Source organism: Passer montanus, unplaced genomic scaffold (assembly GCF_014805655.1).
Source record: "Passer montanus isolate IOZ18808 unplaced genomic scaffold, ASM1480565v1 scaffold6, whole genome shotgun sequence".
Taxonomy (NCBI): domain Eukaryota; kingdom Metazoa; phylum Chordata; class Aves; order Passeriformes; family Passeridae; genus Passer; species Passer montanus.
Window position 1 is genome coordinate 3,294,587 of NW_024371037.1, and position 19,253 is coordinate 3,313,839.

Here is a 19,253-nt window from a genome sequence, read left to right on the forward strand (position 1 = left end):
GAGGCATGGAATTTTTGTGTATGTTGCAATTATGGTCATGCTGGGTGTGAACATATTAATTGTAAATACTTTAAGAGAAGATACGGCATCTGCACTTGGAGGTTTTTTTTCTTTGTCTTGTGTTTTCTTTCTGTGGTTGTATTTGAGTAGGGTGTGCCAATATTTGCACTCTGAGGAACAGCATCAGAACGCCTGGTATTCACATCTATGAGCAAAAATAATGACAACACTTCAGCTAATTCACAGTAGCTTCATGTGCATTAGTCACTGGTCCCTGTGTGGTCTAATTATAGACTGTGTTAACATTGCAAACACAGGACAAAGATTTTATAAAAGTTGTTTTGGTATCCCTTTTTTACTTGCTGGGCTAATGGACAAGATGTTTTAAATACAGATCCATGCTTGAAGTTGTCTTTTTCTTGGAATGTGACTGTGGCAGTTAATATGATAACAGTAGTATCAGATGAGATGGATTAGAAAGTACTTTGCTCAGGATAGGTGAACCTACCTGGTGGTCTGCTCTTCCTTTTAGAGGAGCTAAATCCCATGTGCTGTGGCTCACTGTACAAGTTATAATTTATTAAACTGTTATATTCATGAGATTATGTCAGAATTCCCTTGTTCTGTCATGTACATGATTGCTTTGGGGGCTCCAGGAGGTCAAACTCTGTCAGTGTCAAGCATAATTATTTTCTGAATATATTCACACCCCCCTGCAAAAGCCAGGGTTTTGCCTTATTTAAGAGTGTACTCATTGGTTTACAGCCTTTGATGAGGCTTTCTAAGCTTCAACTGAATGACTAAAATCTGTAAGAAACAGATTCTCTGAGGATGGTATTATGACATAAAACACATGGAATAAAAATTTTGTATTTCCATAAAAAATTCAAGACATAATGTTTATTTTTGCACATTGATGCAGCTATCTGTATGTGTTTGGGCCCATGGTGGTAAACACACAGTAATGCACATTAGTGGTTTTTCTAATGCACATTAAGTGCACTACTAAGGCACATAACTAGTTTTTCTGAATTAGTGATTTTATACATATAAAACAAACTAATAATGCCCCACTTTATAATGAATTTGAAGCTTATAAAATGTGACAGCTACTGATGTTCTCCACCAGTACACATTGGTTTGTCCCAATATAGTGGGTGGCAGGTTTACATAGTGAAAATATTAATAGCGTATATTAATAGCAAATATTAATAGCATCACTGAAAAGTTAATACTACAATGAGGGGGACAGGTGGAAACACAGTGTCTATAAGTGGAAGACCAGGGGTCACAGCCAAACAGAGTTGAGTTGTGGTAAACTAATATGTTGTCACCCATCCATTGAATCAACATAACTGACCTTGTGTTTGTTTCAGCTTTGGGGAAAATAATTTAATGTCAAGCTCTTTGACTGATGTCTTGCTCACCAATTGTAGGAATACTATTTCACTCTGAAATTCTAATAGTCCTTTCTCTGTCATCACAGTATAAGCTTGTGCTAATAACTACAAAAAAAATCACAGAATTGTTAGAATTGGAGAGGACCTCTGCAGGTCCCCCAGTCCAACCCCCTGCCACAGAGCAGGTCACACACCCAGGTGAGTTTTGAATGTCTCCAGTGAGGAAGACTTCATGACATCCCTCGTCAGCCTTTTCCAGTGCTCTGTCACCCTCAATGTAAAGAAGTTCTTTGTGTTGAGGCAAAACTTCTTGTCTTTTAGTTTATGACTCTTGCTCCTTGTCCTGTGACTGGGCAGTACTGAAAAGAGCCTGGCACCATTGTTTTGGTGCCTGCCTTTGAGATATTATATACATTAAGGAGATTCACTCTCAGTTTTCTATAGACTCAGCAAGCCCAGCTCCTGCAATCTCTTCCCATAAGAGAGATACTCCAGACTCCTCCATGATCTTGGTGGCCTTTGCTGGACCTCTCCAGTAGCTCCTTGCCTTGTACTCAGGAGCCCAGAATGGGACACAGCACTCCAGGTGTGGCCACCAGGGCTGAGTAGAGGGGTGGGATCACGTTCCTTGACCTGCTGGGCACACTCTTCCCAATGTCCCCAGGATATCACTGGCCCTCCTGTGGCAAGGGCACACTGCTGGCTCACAGAGTTTGTCATCCACCAAGACTCCCAGGTCCTTCTCAGCAGAGCTGCTCTCTGGAAGATCAGCCCCCAGCTGGTACTTGGGGTTATCCCTCCCCAGGTGCAGGACCTGCTATGAGTTGAACTTCATTTAGTCTCTGCCCAATTCTCCAGCCTACCAAGGTCCCACTGGATGGCAGCATAGCATTCCGATGGATCAGCCACTCTCCCCAGTCTCACATCATCATCAAGCCTGCTGAGGGTACATTCTATCCCTTCATCCAGGTCATTGCCAAACAAGTAGAGTAAAAGTGGACCCAGTATTGATCCCTGGGGAATGCCAGAGACTGCAGGCCTCCAACTGGATTCTGTTCCACTGATCTCAATCCTCTGAGCTCTGTCATTCAGGCAGTCCTTGATCTACTACTTCACTGTCTGTTCATCCAACCCACACTTCCTAAGCTTACCTACAAAGATGTGTGAGACAGTGTCAAAAGCCTTGCTGAAGTCAAGGTAGACGACATCCACTGCTCTCCCCACACTGACCCATCCTGCCAAGTCATCATGGAAGGCTCTCGGATTGATCAAACATGCTTCCTCCTTGGTGAATCCATGCTAACTACTCCTGACAATCTTATTTTCTTCTACATGCCTGGTGACAAACTAAATAAATAACATCTTTGTGCTGAAACATTTACTTGCTACTGTGTAGTAGTTTGATTCTGGCAGCTGGTGATCTTTTCTTCCTTCACTGAGAGGAAAGCACAACAGCTACTTTGAGGGAAGGCATTTTTCAACTCATGTTCCAGTGGATACTACACCAAATTTTATTTGTGGAAAACTACAGCAAGCCCCCTTATTTATTTTGCCCAAACAGTTATATGAGTTCCCCTCAGTGTTCCCCTTATTGTTAATACTTTTACAAAAATATTATTTAAAAAATAAACTATATTTATAAAAAAATTAAAAATTCTGACAGCTAAAGATCTGACAAAAAATAGGTTCATATGCATATTGAGAAAATAAAACAAAATAAAACAAATATTTAAAAATGCATCACAATTTTCAGTAGAATAAAAATTCAGTACTGTATGAAACACTGAAATGGTACTGGTATAGAAAGAAAAGTCAGTTATAAAAGTCATATAAATCACATACTCATTTCTAGCTTCCATCTAACCACTGATATTCCCTTAGAAATCAAAAGGGAAAAAGTGAGTAACCCTTTCCCTATCAGTAAAGAACAGTGATATGTGGGAAACACAAGTAAATGCCTATGAAAGGTCAGCAGAATGAAGGAATGTGGGGACTGGGCCACATGAGCATGGAGAGTGAGAAGAGAAGGATCAGGTCCTTCTGGAGGTGGGAATGAGCAGAGTGGGCTGGGCAGGGAGGATGGAGAGCAGCACCCTGACTGAGTGGGACATGATTTCTGGGAGGCCCGGTGGGAGCAGGGAGGGGCTGGTTTTTGTGAACCATGCAAATCTCTCTCTAGTAAAACCCCATGTAAATATATGAGGTATGTTTGGCACATGGTTGGAAATCTGTCCCAATACCTAGATATTTGGAAAATAGAAATCTATTTGGCTTATTAAAAAAGTTTGGAATATATTGGCCTCTAGAACTGGGGTAAAAAGTATAATGAACAGACCTCCCTCCCTCCTCCAGTTTCCAACATCGCTTTTTTTTTAAATTTATTTCAACAGAAGGAGAATTCTTTTAATTACAAAAAAAAAAAAAAAAAAAAAAAAAAAAAAAAAAAAATTAAAACAGTATTTGCAAAGAGTTTTGGCTTGGTAACCGTCTGCCTGCCCAGAAAGTACTGCTCACTTTCCTCTTCCTTTCCATAAGTGAAAATATTAGTCTTCAGCTGGGGTTATCAGCACCTGAATGTGAAGTGTTTTTCCCTTCTGTTCCTCTCTGCTGGTGCCCATTCAGGGAGTTCTGTTAGCTTTACAGCTTTCCCCAAAATGAAATGCAGGGGGCTATGGCATGGGTAGCTGCAGCTCTCATCAGTAATAGAAGAGAAAAATGAAGACAGCCACTAGAAAATCTCAATTTCATGGAACAGATATTTTCTGTTTTAATGAAAATAACCTTAATGAAAAATTTCCACCTAGCTCACCACTCAAGTCTTCTCTGAATATGTCAGACATGCCATTTTAGTTATTTACCTCTAATAGAATCACTGAATCATTTTGACTGAAAAACACCCTTAAGGCCATCAAGCCCAACCATAAAGCTAACACTGCCACAATTGGTTGGAAGCTAAGTCTCTGCAAAGTTTAGCTTTTATATTACATTACGTGTTTTAATGTTAGAATGCCCCTTGACTCACTAGTATAATGGTGCTTCAAGAGCAGCAAATTATCCTAATACATTAGTAAAGTTTTGTGACATTTGCCAGTTTATCTTTGGTTACATCAGGAAGGGAAATGATACTTGATTTCCTCTTCTGAGTAATTACTTTCTGCATTGCATCTCAGGCTTCACTCATTAAGCTCTGAGCATACTGAGATGACAGATCAAGAGGCTTCTATGTTTTGTTTGGAATTAAAATATTCTAGATATTCAGAGTGTATGTAGACACCTACTCACACATGTATGTATGGGTGCTTGTGTGGCCCTACTTCCATATAATAGAACAGTAAAATCTTCCCATAGAGATTCCAGTTGATTAACTTCTTGTCAAATATTTGACTTGCTTCTATTTTTCAAAACATTATATCTACAATTGCTGGAGTTAGATCTTTAGAATAATTTATTTATAAAACTTGCTTTCATATAATCACAATAATAGGTATTATTATAGCACTAATCAGAAATGTACCAGATATTTTTATGAAAGAAAAAGCAATAGACAATAGAAAAAAAGAAAATAGAAATGTAAAAAAGAGTTTATGGGTTAGTATGAGGTGGCCAGTTGAAAATCAATATTGGCATTTAATATCGATATCGGAGATGACCATTACAGTACGTGAAATAACTCCTCACTCTTCTTTGGCTTCGTATCATGCATAAATCTTGTCCAAAAGACATTTCTAAGGTAAGCATAGAAATTTTTCCCTGAAAATGTTAAATAACATGTTTTATATTTTGCTTTCTGTATCCTCTCTCTTTTCTCTCTCTGCCTCTCTAATTTTTCACTGAGTTTACCAATTCAATTTTAATTGGGACAATTTTCCGTCAAAACTCTAGTCAATTCTATCCACTGGAGGGTATTTTTAGAAAAAATATTCTTAAGGAAAAAAAGTCAGTACTTACATTATTGAGGAGAGAAAATAGGCTGAAATGGAGGTGGGAAAAGAAGAAAACAATTATCAAGTAAGAAAGGCCATTGCATGAAAGGATAGTAGAGGTTCACTCCCCTTTGGGAGAAAGGAGAGTCAGAAGAGAAAAACATGAACATGAACAGGCCCATAGGAACCCAGAAAGTAATTTGTGGTTAAAAAGAGGCTATGGCTCACAGCTGAAGTATCCAAAGGCTAAAATTAGTAATAGAGCAAAGGCATGACTGTGAGCATAGTGCCAGAGATGCACTGCAGCAAAAAGAGCAACTGAGACTCAGAAGTGCTGGAGAAATGTTTTGCTTGAATTCTGGTTTGTCCTGGAGTGAGAGAGCTTTCCTTGCTTTAAGCAAGAGAAAAATAATAATGAATCATCAGCAAATACCAAATCAACCTTGTGAGAGAAATGGGAAATCGAGAGACAGAAATCTTGATACTAAAATAACAAAGAGTGTTATTCCTGCACTTGACTGGCCCTGTAGAATCCTCTTTATCCTCATGGCTGAACTAATTAACTTAGTTCTCTACTTCTGAGGAAGCACCAGTGCTGCTTTAGACTCTAATTCAAGGTCACTTCATGTATGCAGTACAAATTTGGGGAGAGAGAGTTCAATATTGCCAGTGCCTTGTCTTCCCTGTTAGAAAATAACTTTGTTAGGAAGGTGATGAAGCAATTGAAGGAACATATTCATCAAATCACAGACACATATGATTTAGATAAGGAGAGAATAAATTTTTTTTCTTAAAAGAACAAGCACATCTGGTTACATACTGTGACTGGGCGAAGGCACGTATCATCCTATGTTTTTGAAGATAGCAAGGAAGATTTATGCTCTAATTCTGTAAATCTATGTCAGAGTGCCATAAATTTAGAAGTAATTTGCTTTGATAACTAACTGGAAAATTAATGTAATTCCTAACAAGAAAGTGCATGTTTATAACATAAACGTGCTGTGATAAAATGCCCTAAGAACTAAATATCCTGGAAAGAATTTTAATTCTTATAAAGATAAGTGATTGAAGGAATGCTAATTCTCTCTTTACTAGGAATGATGAGGAATGACTATGTACTACAGCTACATACCAAATGTCTTGAAGAAACTTATTTTTACAGGAAAAGTTTCTGAACCTTTTTTTTTCCAATGTGTTAATATACTTTAGTAAGTAAAGACACATAAGAAAAATGAATATTACATTGTGAAATGTGGCCCTACAATTTTCTAAAGAACTGTTATGAATAAAACACTTTATTATGAATAAAATGCCTAGCAGTGCTGGAATCATTGCAATCAGATGTTAGGCAGGCAAAAGAACTCAGAAGAAAGGGATGTCAGTAATTTGGTGGTCAGTAAGTGCTTCCAGAATTACAAATGGAAATAATTCAGTCTTCAATAATGATTTTTAAAAAGCAATAAAAATGAAGCATTTCTGAGGGATATAAACCAGTTTCACACTAATGATGTAGGAAAAAAACATTCTCTGCATTTCAGATAAGTCCCAGAGTTTGTAACAAGTAATTGGGCAAATGAAAGGTAGAACAAAAGAGCTGCTGAGAAGTTTTATATATTTTTTTGTCTTACATTAAAGAAGAGAACAAAACACAGGGACAATTAGGCCGATAACCATGAAAAAAACTTAAAATTATCACATTTGGAAAACAGGAAGACTGTGGGTTAGATGACATTGCCAGATATGCAACCCCTAGTCGATAATTTTATCAATTGTGATAAGATGGTCATTTTCAGAAATGGTGTTTTTCATACCATTAGACATAATATCTCTTAGTTTTCAAATAGTATCTCATCTTTGATATAATAGTTTGTTGTGAAAATGAATAATTCTAGCATGATTGTACAAAAGACGGGAAAATTATTTTCATAAATTTAGATTTTTTTCACTAAGACTATCTTGTTTTGTTTGAATAAAACATTTACAGATTTCAAATATTGATTTTATTTTTGAAATCAGTATTATTCTAGTAATGTAACAGAACATTATGTACTTTATTAGGAGTTTTCTTTTTGGGGGGAATTTCCTAAAAGTATGACACTATTTTTTACAAAAATACAGGGAAAACTCCCAGAATTCTGTAGTGTGCACTACCAATTATACTATGGATCTGATATAAACTTACGGATATTTAAATATGATACAAATATTCCAAATAAGTCGATTGGCATCTTTATAAACTATAGTTTATCCCTAATTATAATTGGTTTCTTGGCCATTAAAGAAATACAAAATCTTCATTAATATTTTTTCTTCTCTGTAATGAAATTTGTTTTGTGTGATCATTTTCCTGAAAAACCAGACATTTACTCATTCAGCATGGAATCATGGCAATAGCCACATCCCTCAGCTACAGCTCTTTGGTCTGACAGTTCTGAGGAACTCTGGGTGAGCTCACAGTTTATGAGCAGTGTGATCCTGAAGGCTGCAGCATATTCTACCTGCTGATGTGGCCACAGTGATGTAGGACAGAGCTGGGGCACTGAAGACTGAATTTGTGACATTGGACCTGCCCTTCTTGCTCTTGGGGTAACAATCAGGAACTGTGAATGGGAAACCAGTGCCAGAATTAAGCCCAGAGTTTGCTTTGGAGTAAGTCTTTGTATGGTGGTGTAAGGGTGCAGCTGCCTGATGCTGTGAGATTACAGGGGGGAAAATGGGTACTCATAATTGATGAATTTTGAATACTACTGTCCAACTAGTCCATGAATTCCCATCCTCAGGAACCCAGCAACAAGTGGGAAGGAACTGGAGACTGCTCTTGATATCCAGCAAAATCAGGGGAGAAGTGGTCAGTACAACAAAGAAAAACCCTAATTTTTGCAAAATAACCCCAGTTCCAAGTCTAGCAAGAAGGTACTGATTGCTGAGGGCAATCAGTACCTTCTGTGCTGAGGTCCCAGAATTTTCAAGAGCAGATGGTGCGTTTCTATATGAAATGTTTAATGATGTGTGCTAATGAAGTGGGCTTTTACACTGTTTTAGGACATAGGGGCCCTTTTCAGGCTCCAGGTACACTTTGTTCTCTTATATCGGGTGGAACTCAGTGAATGAAAAGAAGTAAAAGACTGTTACTTTGCTTGAAGGGAAATTCACTGCAGTCAGGGTGCCAAATATCTCTGTATACATTAATAAACTCCAAATGTATCTGCAGGAAGAAAATTGTTTAAATGAACTGCATAATTCAACATACCCCACAACCCTCTTTAAGATTTTCTTCCTTCTGCAGCAATTTACTATGGGAATGTGTTATTTTATCCTAAAGTGCTCAACAACAGTTACTGCTGTTTTTTCAGCAAGAGGTCCTTGTGAAGCCCCTGCCAGACCAGCTTCCCACATGCCTGCTTGTAGATCTCCAGACACTGAGCTCTTCTGTATGGCAGTATCTACAGGAGCCACAAAAGTGACCATTTCCTCCTGGAGAATCCTTCCGTCCTTCTGGAAGAAATGTGCCAGGGAAACATTTGGTAACCAGCTGTGGTTCATCCCAATCTCAGATGTCCTTTACACTATTTTACCTGTGCAGAGAGAGACTCCTGAAGACTTCTGAATTCACCATGCCATGCCATGAAGGATTGTCTCAGCTATAGTTACAAGAGGAGTAAAGTAAACTGTCAGATGATCTTAATTTTGTCCTTTTTTAGCTGACAGATTTTTGACTTTTCAACAAGTGTCACAGTTTTATTTTAATGTTGTTAGATACATCCCCTAGGTCTCTCACATGGATTGGCAATAATTCTGTTGTGAGCATACGTGGCAATGTTATTATCAAATGTTATCAGGATTATCAAGCTCTGAGCATCCACAGTTAGCCTGAACTCTGAATAACTACTGCAGCTGTCTGAAGGGATATCTAAGCAAGGGAAGATATATTTGGGGCTTGTACTGGCTTTGTGAAATATTTGAAAAATCCTGCTTTGGGTCTCTGCTTATATGGAGAAAGTGGGAAAACTCTTTGTTCACATGGTTCCTTCAGAGCTGAGAGTGAGACCCTGAGGCCATGCGACACATCTGAGGGAGACTGCAAGGAAGGGAAGGTGGTTTAGATTTCCCTCCCTGCTCTATACTCAGGGAGGTTTTCTGCACAGAGCTCCTGATGTAGCAGGTGTTTCTGGTTATTTTGTTGTGTGTCCAAGCATTACTGTTCAATTGTTATTTTGGCATGCTGCCATGGCTTTCCTGAGAGATGGGACTGGCACCACACATGTACCTGGGACATAGACAAATGGAATTTCATGAGAAACACTACAGGTATTCATCTTCAGGGCTTTCTTCTCGCTGAATTTCAAAGGCCTGCTGTAAACAATGAAAGCATGGAAATGTTGAACTGAGGGTCAAACTAGGATTCCCTTTGTCTGATAAGAAATACTAGGCAAAGCATACCTCTCACACTAAAATACATAGATATAAATATAACTAGTTTTAACTACAGAAGTACTTTTTAGCTGTTTAATAAATTAAGTATTTCATAATAGCACATTTATAATTTTTTTTCCCAGCATCTTTTACAGATTTCAGGGAAAACCACGGTAGAGAAAAAAGATCTTGTCCATGACACAGAGTATAATGACACTGGAATGCTCCTCTCCTTGTGAATAAGGACAGCTGCCACTTGGTAGATTGGAAATATGAAACAGATGGATTAATTTCTGGTTTTGATTTAAAATTATTACCCCTTTATCAAAAAAAATTTTTAGCTGCACAAGGATATGAGCAGAGCTTCACATGCTAGAAAACACATGGGGAAATTTATGTTTGCATTCACTCCCAGTGGGATTTTGCATATGCACAGATAATAAAATTATTCCTATCTCTTGGACTGGGAGTAGAAATGTAACCTTCCATGGAGTGAAGGTGGGGAGTTTAGATTATATATCAAGCTTTACAGTATGTTTTCATCATCATTGCAGTGCTCTGGGGAAGCCATGGATTCACCTCAGCACTTTTCTTGGAAGATGGAGCATTTAATTTAAATCAGAAAATTCCTATGATTTGTTGTCTTTATGAACATTTCCTTTTAAAACAGGAGATGTACAGATATTCCCCAGGATTCACCTCAGCACTTTTCTTGGAATCCTGAAGATGGAGCATTTCATTTAAACCAGAAAATTCCTATGATTTGTTGTCTTTATGAACATTTCCTTTTAAAACAGGAGATGTACAGATATCCGAAGCATATAATTTGCAGAAGACATATTATTGTCATCTTGCAGGTGTTATAAGTTCAGAGGTGTTCTGTTCAATCGTGAGAAATAAGAAGTGACTGTAAAGTTAAGAGAAAAGAGCCTCACACTGAATAATGATCAGCATGCTTCTAAAATTAGTTCTCTACCTGGTGGGCTATCAGAGCTTGTAGTCTCCACAAGATGGCTAATACCTGCTCAAAAGGCAATGAAACATGTCACTTGTTTCCTTTGGAGTCACTGTGTCTCTTTCCACTGACTCACTGCTGCAAAGAAATGTACCTATTCCATTCCCTCAGCTGCCTTTAAAAAATATTGTCAATAGTGTGTCAGATTAAAATGGTACAAGTAGGCAATTTGCACTGAGGTAAACCCTTCTATTAGTCTATTTAAGAGGAAATTATGAAAAGCTTTTCCTGGTTCTGTTTCGGATAATTAGAACAAGAAAAAGAAAGCTGGAAGAAAAAAACCCAACCCAAAGCACCAAAACATAATAATGCTGCTACCAGATTTCAAAACTATGTCATAAAAATTATACACAAAAATGTGTCACAAAAAGAACACAGGCTATTTATTTGGTTTCTGTGCTGTTTTTCAACATAAATTTATAATTTACTGTCATAGTGTTACCTCCCCCCTCAAGACCTTTTCTCCCACGAAACTTTGCATAGAAATTTTTCACAGCTCTATATTGTGTGATTGAATTCAAATTTTCTTTGTAATTGACATAGTGACACATGGTATTAACAGGGGAAAAAAATCCCAAAACTGATTTGCTAATTAAATCATAATGGATCCCATGAGGAATAATAATTTATAATGAAAAAAAGTTAACTAGTCACATAAGGACTGTGGTCAGGCACTTTTCCTGTGCTTTTGTAACTAGATGGTCTGTAGGTGTGAGAGTTTCAAGGGGTCCAGCTAAGCCTTGGAGAGTAGAGCTCCCCCTTTCTCATTTGACTGTGATCTCAGACCTCTCAAAGGCTTTATGTTGTCTTGAAATCTCTCAGCACTGCTGGTTAGAGCAAGTCCTGGGAGATGTTGTATTACACAGGGGCTGAACAACTGCACAAAAGGGAATAACAAATAAAATTGGACATTTACATCAGGGGTAGCAAACCTCTGTGTGCTTGAGGCAAGACCAAGACAAGGAAAGAAGCAGATGCTTGTTCCTTACATGGGAAAGCAGGACTGGATTGAATGAGGCAACAGAAAGGAGAAGACCCAACAGAAAAAGAAGTGCAGAGGCAGCCTCCCAAGGGTTGGTGAGACCCACTAGCTGGGTGCCTGTGGTGCTCTTGGGTTCACCAGCTCCTACAGGTTCATTTTGGGAGTGCAACACTATGCTCCCCATTGCCCCAGAAGGACGTGATGGGGCAGCTCCTTTCACCTCTCTGCCACTGAGGCTGGCTCAAACCTGCAACACAGGCTTTGGAACCTGGGATCATACTCTTCCAACCTCCCACCCATTGTCTATGGCATTATCACACCTTTTCAATAACTAACAGCAGTTTGCATGCTCTGGGCTGGAAGCCACTCTGTGGAGAGGTGGGGGAGTTCAGCATGGGAGGACTTTTTGACCATCATTTTTCATTGAAAATCAAGCTTTATCAGCAAAGATTCCAATTCCTATTAACAAAAAACCCCAACCCAAACCAAAACAATAAGGCCACCCAAACCACATGAGGTGATAATTTCAACCCCAGAGTTTATGGGTGTGCCCAAGAGCCCTGGGTTCCCTCACTTGTCCTTCCTTTCCTGTTTCTCTCAGGAGTGATGAAGTTTCTCTTAGCACTGATCCAAATTGAAGGTATAACTTGTCTGCTGTGGTCTCCTTCACTTCATGAAGGGGGTAATGATCCAGGGAATAAAGATCTAGGTGTGACAAGTCATGTTAGTAAATTATGAGCTGTTGTATGAGCTGAGTTGTGAAAAGTCCCTGGCTCTGGCTTCATGTCCACCATCACGCCCATACAGCATCTGGCACAACAGGATGCAAGACTAGCTGAGGGTCACAGGTGTGCAGATACAACAGCATGCAATTTAATCTCCAACCTATTGCAAATTTATTTTTGAAAAGGCTGCTTTCAGAAGCATCACTGATAGCAGAAAATCCTCACTAGCAGGAGGAAGGAGCTCTCTGCAAATTTCTAAAGGCTTTCTCAGTAAAGGACAGGAATCACTTAAGGAGGCTGAAGGAGGGCAGAAACATGAGTAACTGCATGGAGTTAAGGAAGGACAAAAGTTAACTCTCTGGATAACCTCTATGACAGCAAAATCTCCAAGCCTATGGAGAATTTTCCCTAAGGAAATGGTGAAAGTCTTTCTGATTGACACATATAGACTAGATTAAACAGAATACTTAATGTGTAATTGTAGCTGTGATGTGCAGTACAGAAGCAATAGAAAATGGAAAGATTTTTTTCCCCACATTATTTACTTTTTCTGATTTTCTTTTCCTTTGGACAATGAGCTAAAAAAAGCCCAGAGTATGCAAATAAAATCTATAAGCCAAATATTTAAATTATGCTATACTCTCTAGTTATTACACCTTCTCAAGAACTCCTGAAAGAACCATAAACTGTGTACTGCCCATCTCATGCTGCATTCTAAATAATACAATAGTGAGTAGCGTACCTTAATTAAGACTTGTGTTTTAACCTGGTGATATAGTAAAGACCTTGATCAGTTTGCAGACCAGGTTTATATTCTGTTCCATCAGTAGGTATTTATCTGAGAACATTTTTTTACCTCAAATTTCAGGTTATTCCACATGAAAATACTGTGGGCAAATAGGTACTCCTTGCCAGCAAAATATTTTGCAATGTTATGCACTGGTTCAATATGTTTTTGTAGAAGGTTACCTCCATAATGTGAAATTGTAGGTTTAATATTTTGCTTCTTTTTAGGCAGATGACTAAGGTCTCAGATAGAATATTTTCAGGCGACAGTGTAGGAGAGAGGCTAATTAAAATGAACAATATTTTGTCAGTTGTAAAAGCCTACAATTATGTAGAGCCGTTTTCTATTTTTAAGTTACTCTCAGACATAGTGATTTTTGTTTATAGTCTGAAGAACAAGATGATCTGACACTTCCTGCACTTGCAGACATTCTGGAGCTCATATGCTGGTGTCATTCTTCCATAAAAGTTGGAGAATCAGATTTAATTCTACAATGTTATTCCAGAAGTGAGTAACCACAGATTCCAAAAACTTAAACGTTCTGTCAGGATTGTTCACTGTAGCTCAAGTTGCATCCACACCTGGTTTCACCTCCAGGAAGGACAAAAAATATACTTGTCTCTTGACAGGCCTTACATTATTATAGGAGAAGGCAAAAAATTCCCCTATTCTATGCAACATTTTAAATATTGTTCTGCCTCTTTATAAATTCCACTCTGATGCACAGATCTTTCAGCTATTCAGGCATATGCTTGGGGGAAATAGCGAGTCCAATTTCAATAATGGTAAGAGCTCTATAAAAACCACCAGAGCAATTGTATTAGGCTCAAGCTGGTGCTTTCTCATAGTAATGATCTGGAAGTAAAATAAAACCAAACAAACCCAGACACAGACATTTCTTATGGCACAGTCTACTGTAGTTGTCTATTTCTACCCACCAGGTCAGCCACGTATTTCATGAAGACACTTCTTGCAAGACCTTTTTAAAAAAAAATTCAGTAGGAGCGAGTGCCAACAAAACACCATGTTCTTAACAATATAATTAATTAACGAGTAAATTTCTGCTTACAACTGAAAGACCTGTCTGATACTAAGAATTGTTGAAAATCTACCTTGTGAAGTCTTTTTCACGCTGATACTTCCAGTGAAGTCACTAGCACTAAACAATCTGGCAATGTTCGTCTACCATGTAAAATCTTTTGAGCATTTAATAATTTTTAAGTAAGGGTGTTTTTTTTCAAAGAGCAGGAAGTTTCCAGGTATGGAAGCAGATGTGCTTCTGTAATATATAATGAGTGACATACTTCAGAGGTCTAGAAGATGGTAATGTGTACACACATTTTTTAGATTGAAAAATTTGCAGATTAACTAGTTTTTCAGTTGAATCACAAGTTCACTTTTCCTTGCACTAGACAGCCATTATATACCAGTGGGTAATTGTTCTAAAGAAAACAGCGAATATTGATTTTTTTTTTCTGTTTTAGTATGCATTGCCATATTTACACAATTTTGCTTATAATATGTTATAGTCACGGGTAATTGTTCTAAAGAAAAGAGCGAATATTGATTTTTTTTTCGGTTTTAGTATGCATTGCCATATTTACACAATTTTGCTTATAATATGTTATAGTCAGATACTACCACATTATCAGCTTTATTAGTATTCTAGGCAAGATATAAATCAAAATATTTACAGTACATTTAAGCAGCTTGAAATCCTAGTGAGATTGAACTATCAATATAAAATTATGTTGAGCTTGTGTTTTTAAAATAGTACTTGCTAAGAATCAAACAATTTTTCTTGTATTAGAAAGTTCAACATACACCAAAGGAAATGACAGAGAAAATCCAGTCTCACTGATGAGGGCTGGGGTAAGACAAGTTGCTTAGAAAAACTGAAACTTGCAGACAGGAAAAAAGCCATATTTATTTCAATAACATTATAAAGATACTTCACTTCTTTGAGATTAAATTATGGGCTTAGAGCAGGAAAAGCCTCCTCACTTAGTCTTCAAGAACTGACAGTCCTATAATATAAAACTAGGCCTAATTTTAATTAGATGTTTCTGAGACGTGGCCACTGTGCCAGTCTGGTCAGGTCTTTTCCACACACCTGAGGTTTGTTGGTGCACTGCAGGCTGTGGTGGGATCTCCCTCAGAAAAGTGTTATGGATGGCAAGGGCTTCAGAAAAAGGAGTGAAATCCTTTCATTCCTTTCATTGTGGGATCCCACTTATCCCACAATCTCCTTATGCTCACCTACATTTTCACTTTTATTTGTAGATTTAGCAACTGCTGCTTCCACATCCCTTAAGGAATCCACTGATTGATAGTTGTTTTAATTTCCAGTTATGAAAATTCTCATTGATTCCCTTTGGGGAAGAAGCCTGACCACCTACAGTCAGCTTCCCAGAACTCTGCCTGTCTTTGACTATCTGTAAGGTGAGAGACTTCAACCTCCCTGGGCAATCGTGCCAGTGCTTGGTCACATGCACAGCACAAGTGTTCCTGTGCTCAAATGGCACCTTCTCTGTTCCAGTTTGTGCCCATTGCCTCTGTTCCTGTCACCAGACACCACTGGCAAGTGCCTGCATCATTCTTGCTTATAATCTTCAGATATTTTTTCACTGATGGTGAAATTAAGAATTAATAAGCAATTAGTGAGGCAAGATGCAAATTTTCAGGCCAGAAGTATAATGCAGAAAAATTGGGCAAAAGAACAGCTACTGGAAAAAAACAGTGGTCAGCTGAGACAAAATTCAGAGATATACAGAAATATCTGTATTCAGAAGGAAGGAAGAACCACAGAAGCAGGAAGTAATTCTTCACTGCAGCTGCTGGACATACTCATAGGAATAAGATGCAACAGAATGCAAACTTATTTGTCCTGTTCTGCTGCTGCTGCACAAAGTATGTTGCTTCATTGCTGGTGGTGGTGTGAAATAGGCATGATCAAATACCCCAAAAAGGGCAGATTAGGAAATTAAAGGAACATTGCAAGTTTAAATAAAATAAAGCCTAGATTGTGGGTTCTGTAAGTCAATTATATGGATACTAAATTTGTGAGAACATGTTTCTGAATTCTTTTAGGAAAAATGTGTTGTAGCATCTTCTAGAGGGGCTGGTTTAATTGCAGCTGATGCTGCATTAGGTTAAGGTCAGTCACTTGAACAAGAGTGACGAGCTGTCTGGATGAGATGAGGTGTCATAATGCTGAGATCACTAAAATCTGCTCAACAGCCAGTACAGAAGTGGGATGAGACTGTACATGAAAAGGCTATAGTCTGTTTGCTTAACTGCCTTAAACCAGCTGAAGAAGGCATGAATATATGCATTATGTTTAGCTTTTTACAAGACTAAATCAATTGCTAAACTATGGTACATAATGTGATTTTCCAGTAAAAATATACTATGGTTAACTACAAAAAAATTGAAATAAATCACTATGCTTTATATTTAGATTCCATAAAAATGCAGGTTTCTGATTCTATCAGAAAAGAACTTACACGCAGTCACAGTACACAAAAACTTTGTGTGACATGGTGCATAACAGATCTCAGGGAAAGCTGATCTCAATGCACCCTTAGGCATGGTTACAAAGGATACTTAAATGAGCATCTCTAGCAAAAATTACAAGCATCACATTTAAGACAAAAATTGCCATGTGATAGCATCTAATTCTCCAAGCATGAACTGGCCAATAACATTTGCTCTGCCGTCATTTTCTTTGCACAAATAAGGTGAACTTCTAGATTTATAGTCAGTCCTGTTTTGAAATTTAATATGGATTCAACACAACAATTTACACATAAACCTCAGAAGAGAAGTTAACTAGAAGCAGATGTTGAGCAAGATGCCACATTTGGAGAAATCCACTTTAAACAACCACCTTACTGTAGTGACTTGAGTCAGCTCAGTTTATGGCAAGCAGAAAGGAGCTTTTCTTAGCTGCTATAAACTGGTGCACACACTTCAGCACGTGAAACCAACACCCCCTTAAAAGGCACAGTGATTGGCTGTAGGATTTAGAGCTTTATAATTTGTATCCCCGGTGACCAACTCTGGATGATACAAAAGCAAAAGCCTGGACAATATTACGGCTTCACATGACAAGAATCGTGTTTTTGTTTTTCTTTAATCTGAATCTGAAAGATTATACCTTTGTTGTTTGCATTCCAAATCAAAGTCTCTGATACTGCTAGGGGAAAAAAAATAAACTTGAGAGATGCTGCCAGCTTCAAAGCTACACTTCAGCCTGAATTTTTATCTGCTATTACTACATGCAAACAAATTAGCTGAAAGAGACTTCAGGAGGAAAATATTTTTCCAGTTGCTTTTACTTTTTTTCTCTTGTTTCAACCAAGTACCTGGGTTTCTGCGAACAGGTTGGATCCAATGCTATTTTTAGCTAATTTTTGTCTGGATGTGCTTTACACAATCCACCAGCTATCGTCTTTAGTGGGGAAAGCAGGAAAGACCAGAAGAAAGCCTGAAACCCAGGATGGCTATGGCAGGCTGTGGAATGGTTGTACAGATCTGGAGGCCAGACAGAACTGTGGCTGCTGTTTGTCTGATGCCCTCTGTGCACTCAGCTGGGGCTGATTCCATGAGAAGGCAGTGCTGCCCTCAGCCCTGGCACTGAGGGACAATCTCCCAGTGCTCCTGGAGGCTGCATCCCACACCATGCCAGAGGTGTCTGCTGGCCTCTCACATCACCTGCAGCATTTCTGCTGCTCGCACTGACCCTTTCTGATCCTGCCTTGCAAACCTAAACCATGGAAATCAGCTCCTAACCTGAAATAAGGTGATTAGTTTGTTCTGCAGAGTTCCATGAGGCTGCAAAACCTGACATCTGAGAGTGAACTTATTCTACTTGAATCACATCCTTCATGGCTCTTTCTTCCTCAGCTTTTCCTCTGTGTCTGGCAAGGCCAGCTGCTGCTCATCCATCAAGTGGCAAAACCACAGTACCTCTAACTATCCTAAGAAACACAATTTCTCCAGGATGTTTTAGGATAGATGTGTTACAGGCATTTTCATACTACAGAGCTTCAGGAATTATGAGAACCTGAAAAGCAGTGCAGGTTTTGCTTTCTACCCAAAAGGATGGACTCACAGTTTCCCATAATTGGATATTTCCAAGCCAAATTGTCATGACCATGCTGCATAAATGTTTGAATTCGCAAATCCTTAACGATTTTCTGAAGAAACCAAATGAAATCCACAAAAATGCTTAAAGTGACCACTTCAAGACATGATGAGACCACCACTTCCCATAATGAACTGGTTACAGGTCAAATTAAAACACATTTTGCTTGTTTGTGACTTTTTAGGCACATGATTATTCTTAGGCACATGAGATTATTCTTTTAAGTGATTTGTCATCCCAATTATATATTACCCTTTCAAATATTGTGTCTTCTAGATAGGCCAGAAAAGGAATTGATCCTTGTTTACATCACTGGTAAAAGAGCACAGGACCAAAAAGTAATGTCTGAAGGATTTTGCTAGAAAATGTCCTACTCATTAATGACTTCACACTGACTGTTCTAAGATTTCTCAGTTAGCCAATGCTTTTAGTCTCTCAAACACGGACCTTGCCAGTGCAAAGTGTACAGCAAATGGTTTTTGAAGTCAGATGTCCAGGTACTAAGTCAATTAGCTCAGAAGAATCCAGAGTCATAATAAGGACTCAGTTACTTTTTCTAGCTAGATTTAAAATGTTTCCAGAAAATATAACAAGAGTTTGGGGTCAGGCAGACACAGAAACAAATGCACTAACTGTTCTTGCTTATATTACTAACCTTAAATTCTTTGCTGAATCTCCAATTAACTACTTAACAATTCCACATCAAATCAATCTGCAGCTAATAAATCCTCCTTATTCTTTTCAAATATTGGAAGAACATTATTGATTTCTGACTCTGTCAAAATTTGCCTGAATTTGTTTAAGCCAGTTTGTAGTGCTTCTTAAACATTTTCTAAATATTTGGTGGAAATACAAACAC

At 38.2% G+C, this 19,253-nt stretch overlaps 1 long non-coding RNA gene across 8 annotated transcripts in view; it reads right to left on the reverse strand.

Moving 5' to 3' along the window:
* LOC120510694 overlaps positions 1–5,490 on the reverse strand; it is an 81,736-nt gene extending 76,246 nt beyond the window's left edge. For all 8 annotated transcript variants that reach the window (XR_005629554.1, XR_005629548.1, XR_005629547.1 and 5 more), the window contains exon 1: positions 5,349–5,490. This is a non-coding gene — a long non-coding RNA (uncharacterized LOC120510694). The remainder of the gene's footprint in view (positions 1–5,348) is intronic.
* Between the last annotated feature and the right edge of the window lie 13,763 nt (positions 5,491–19,253).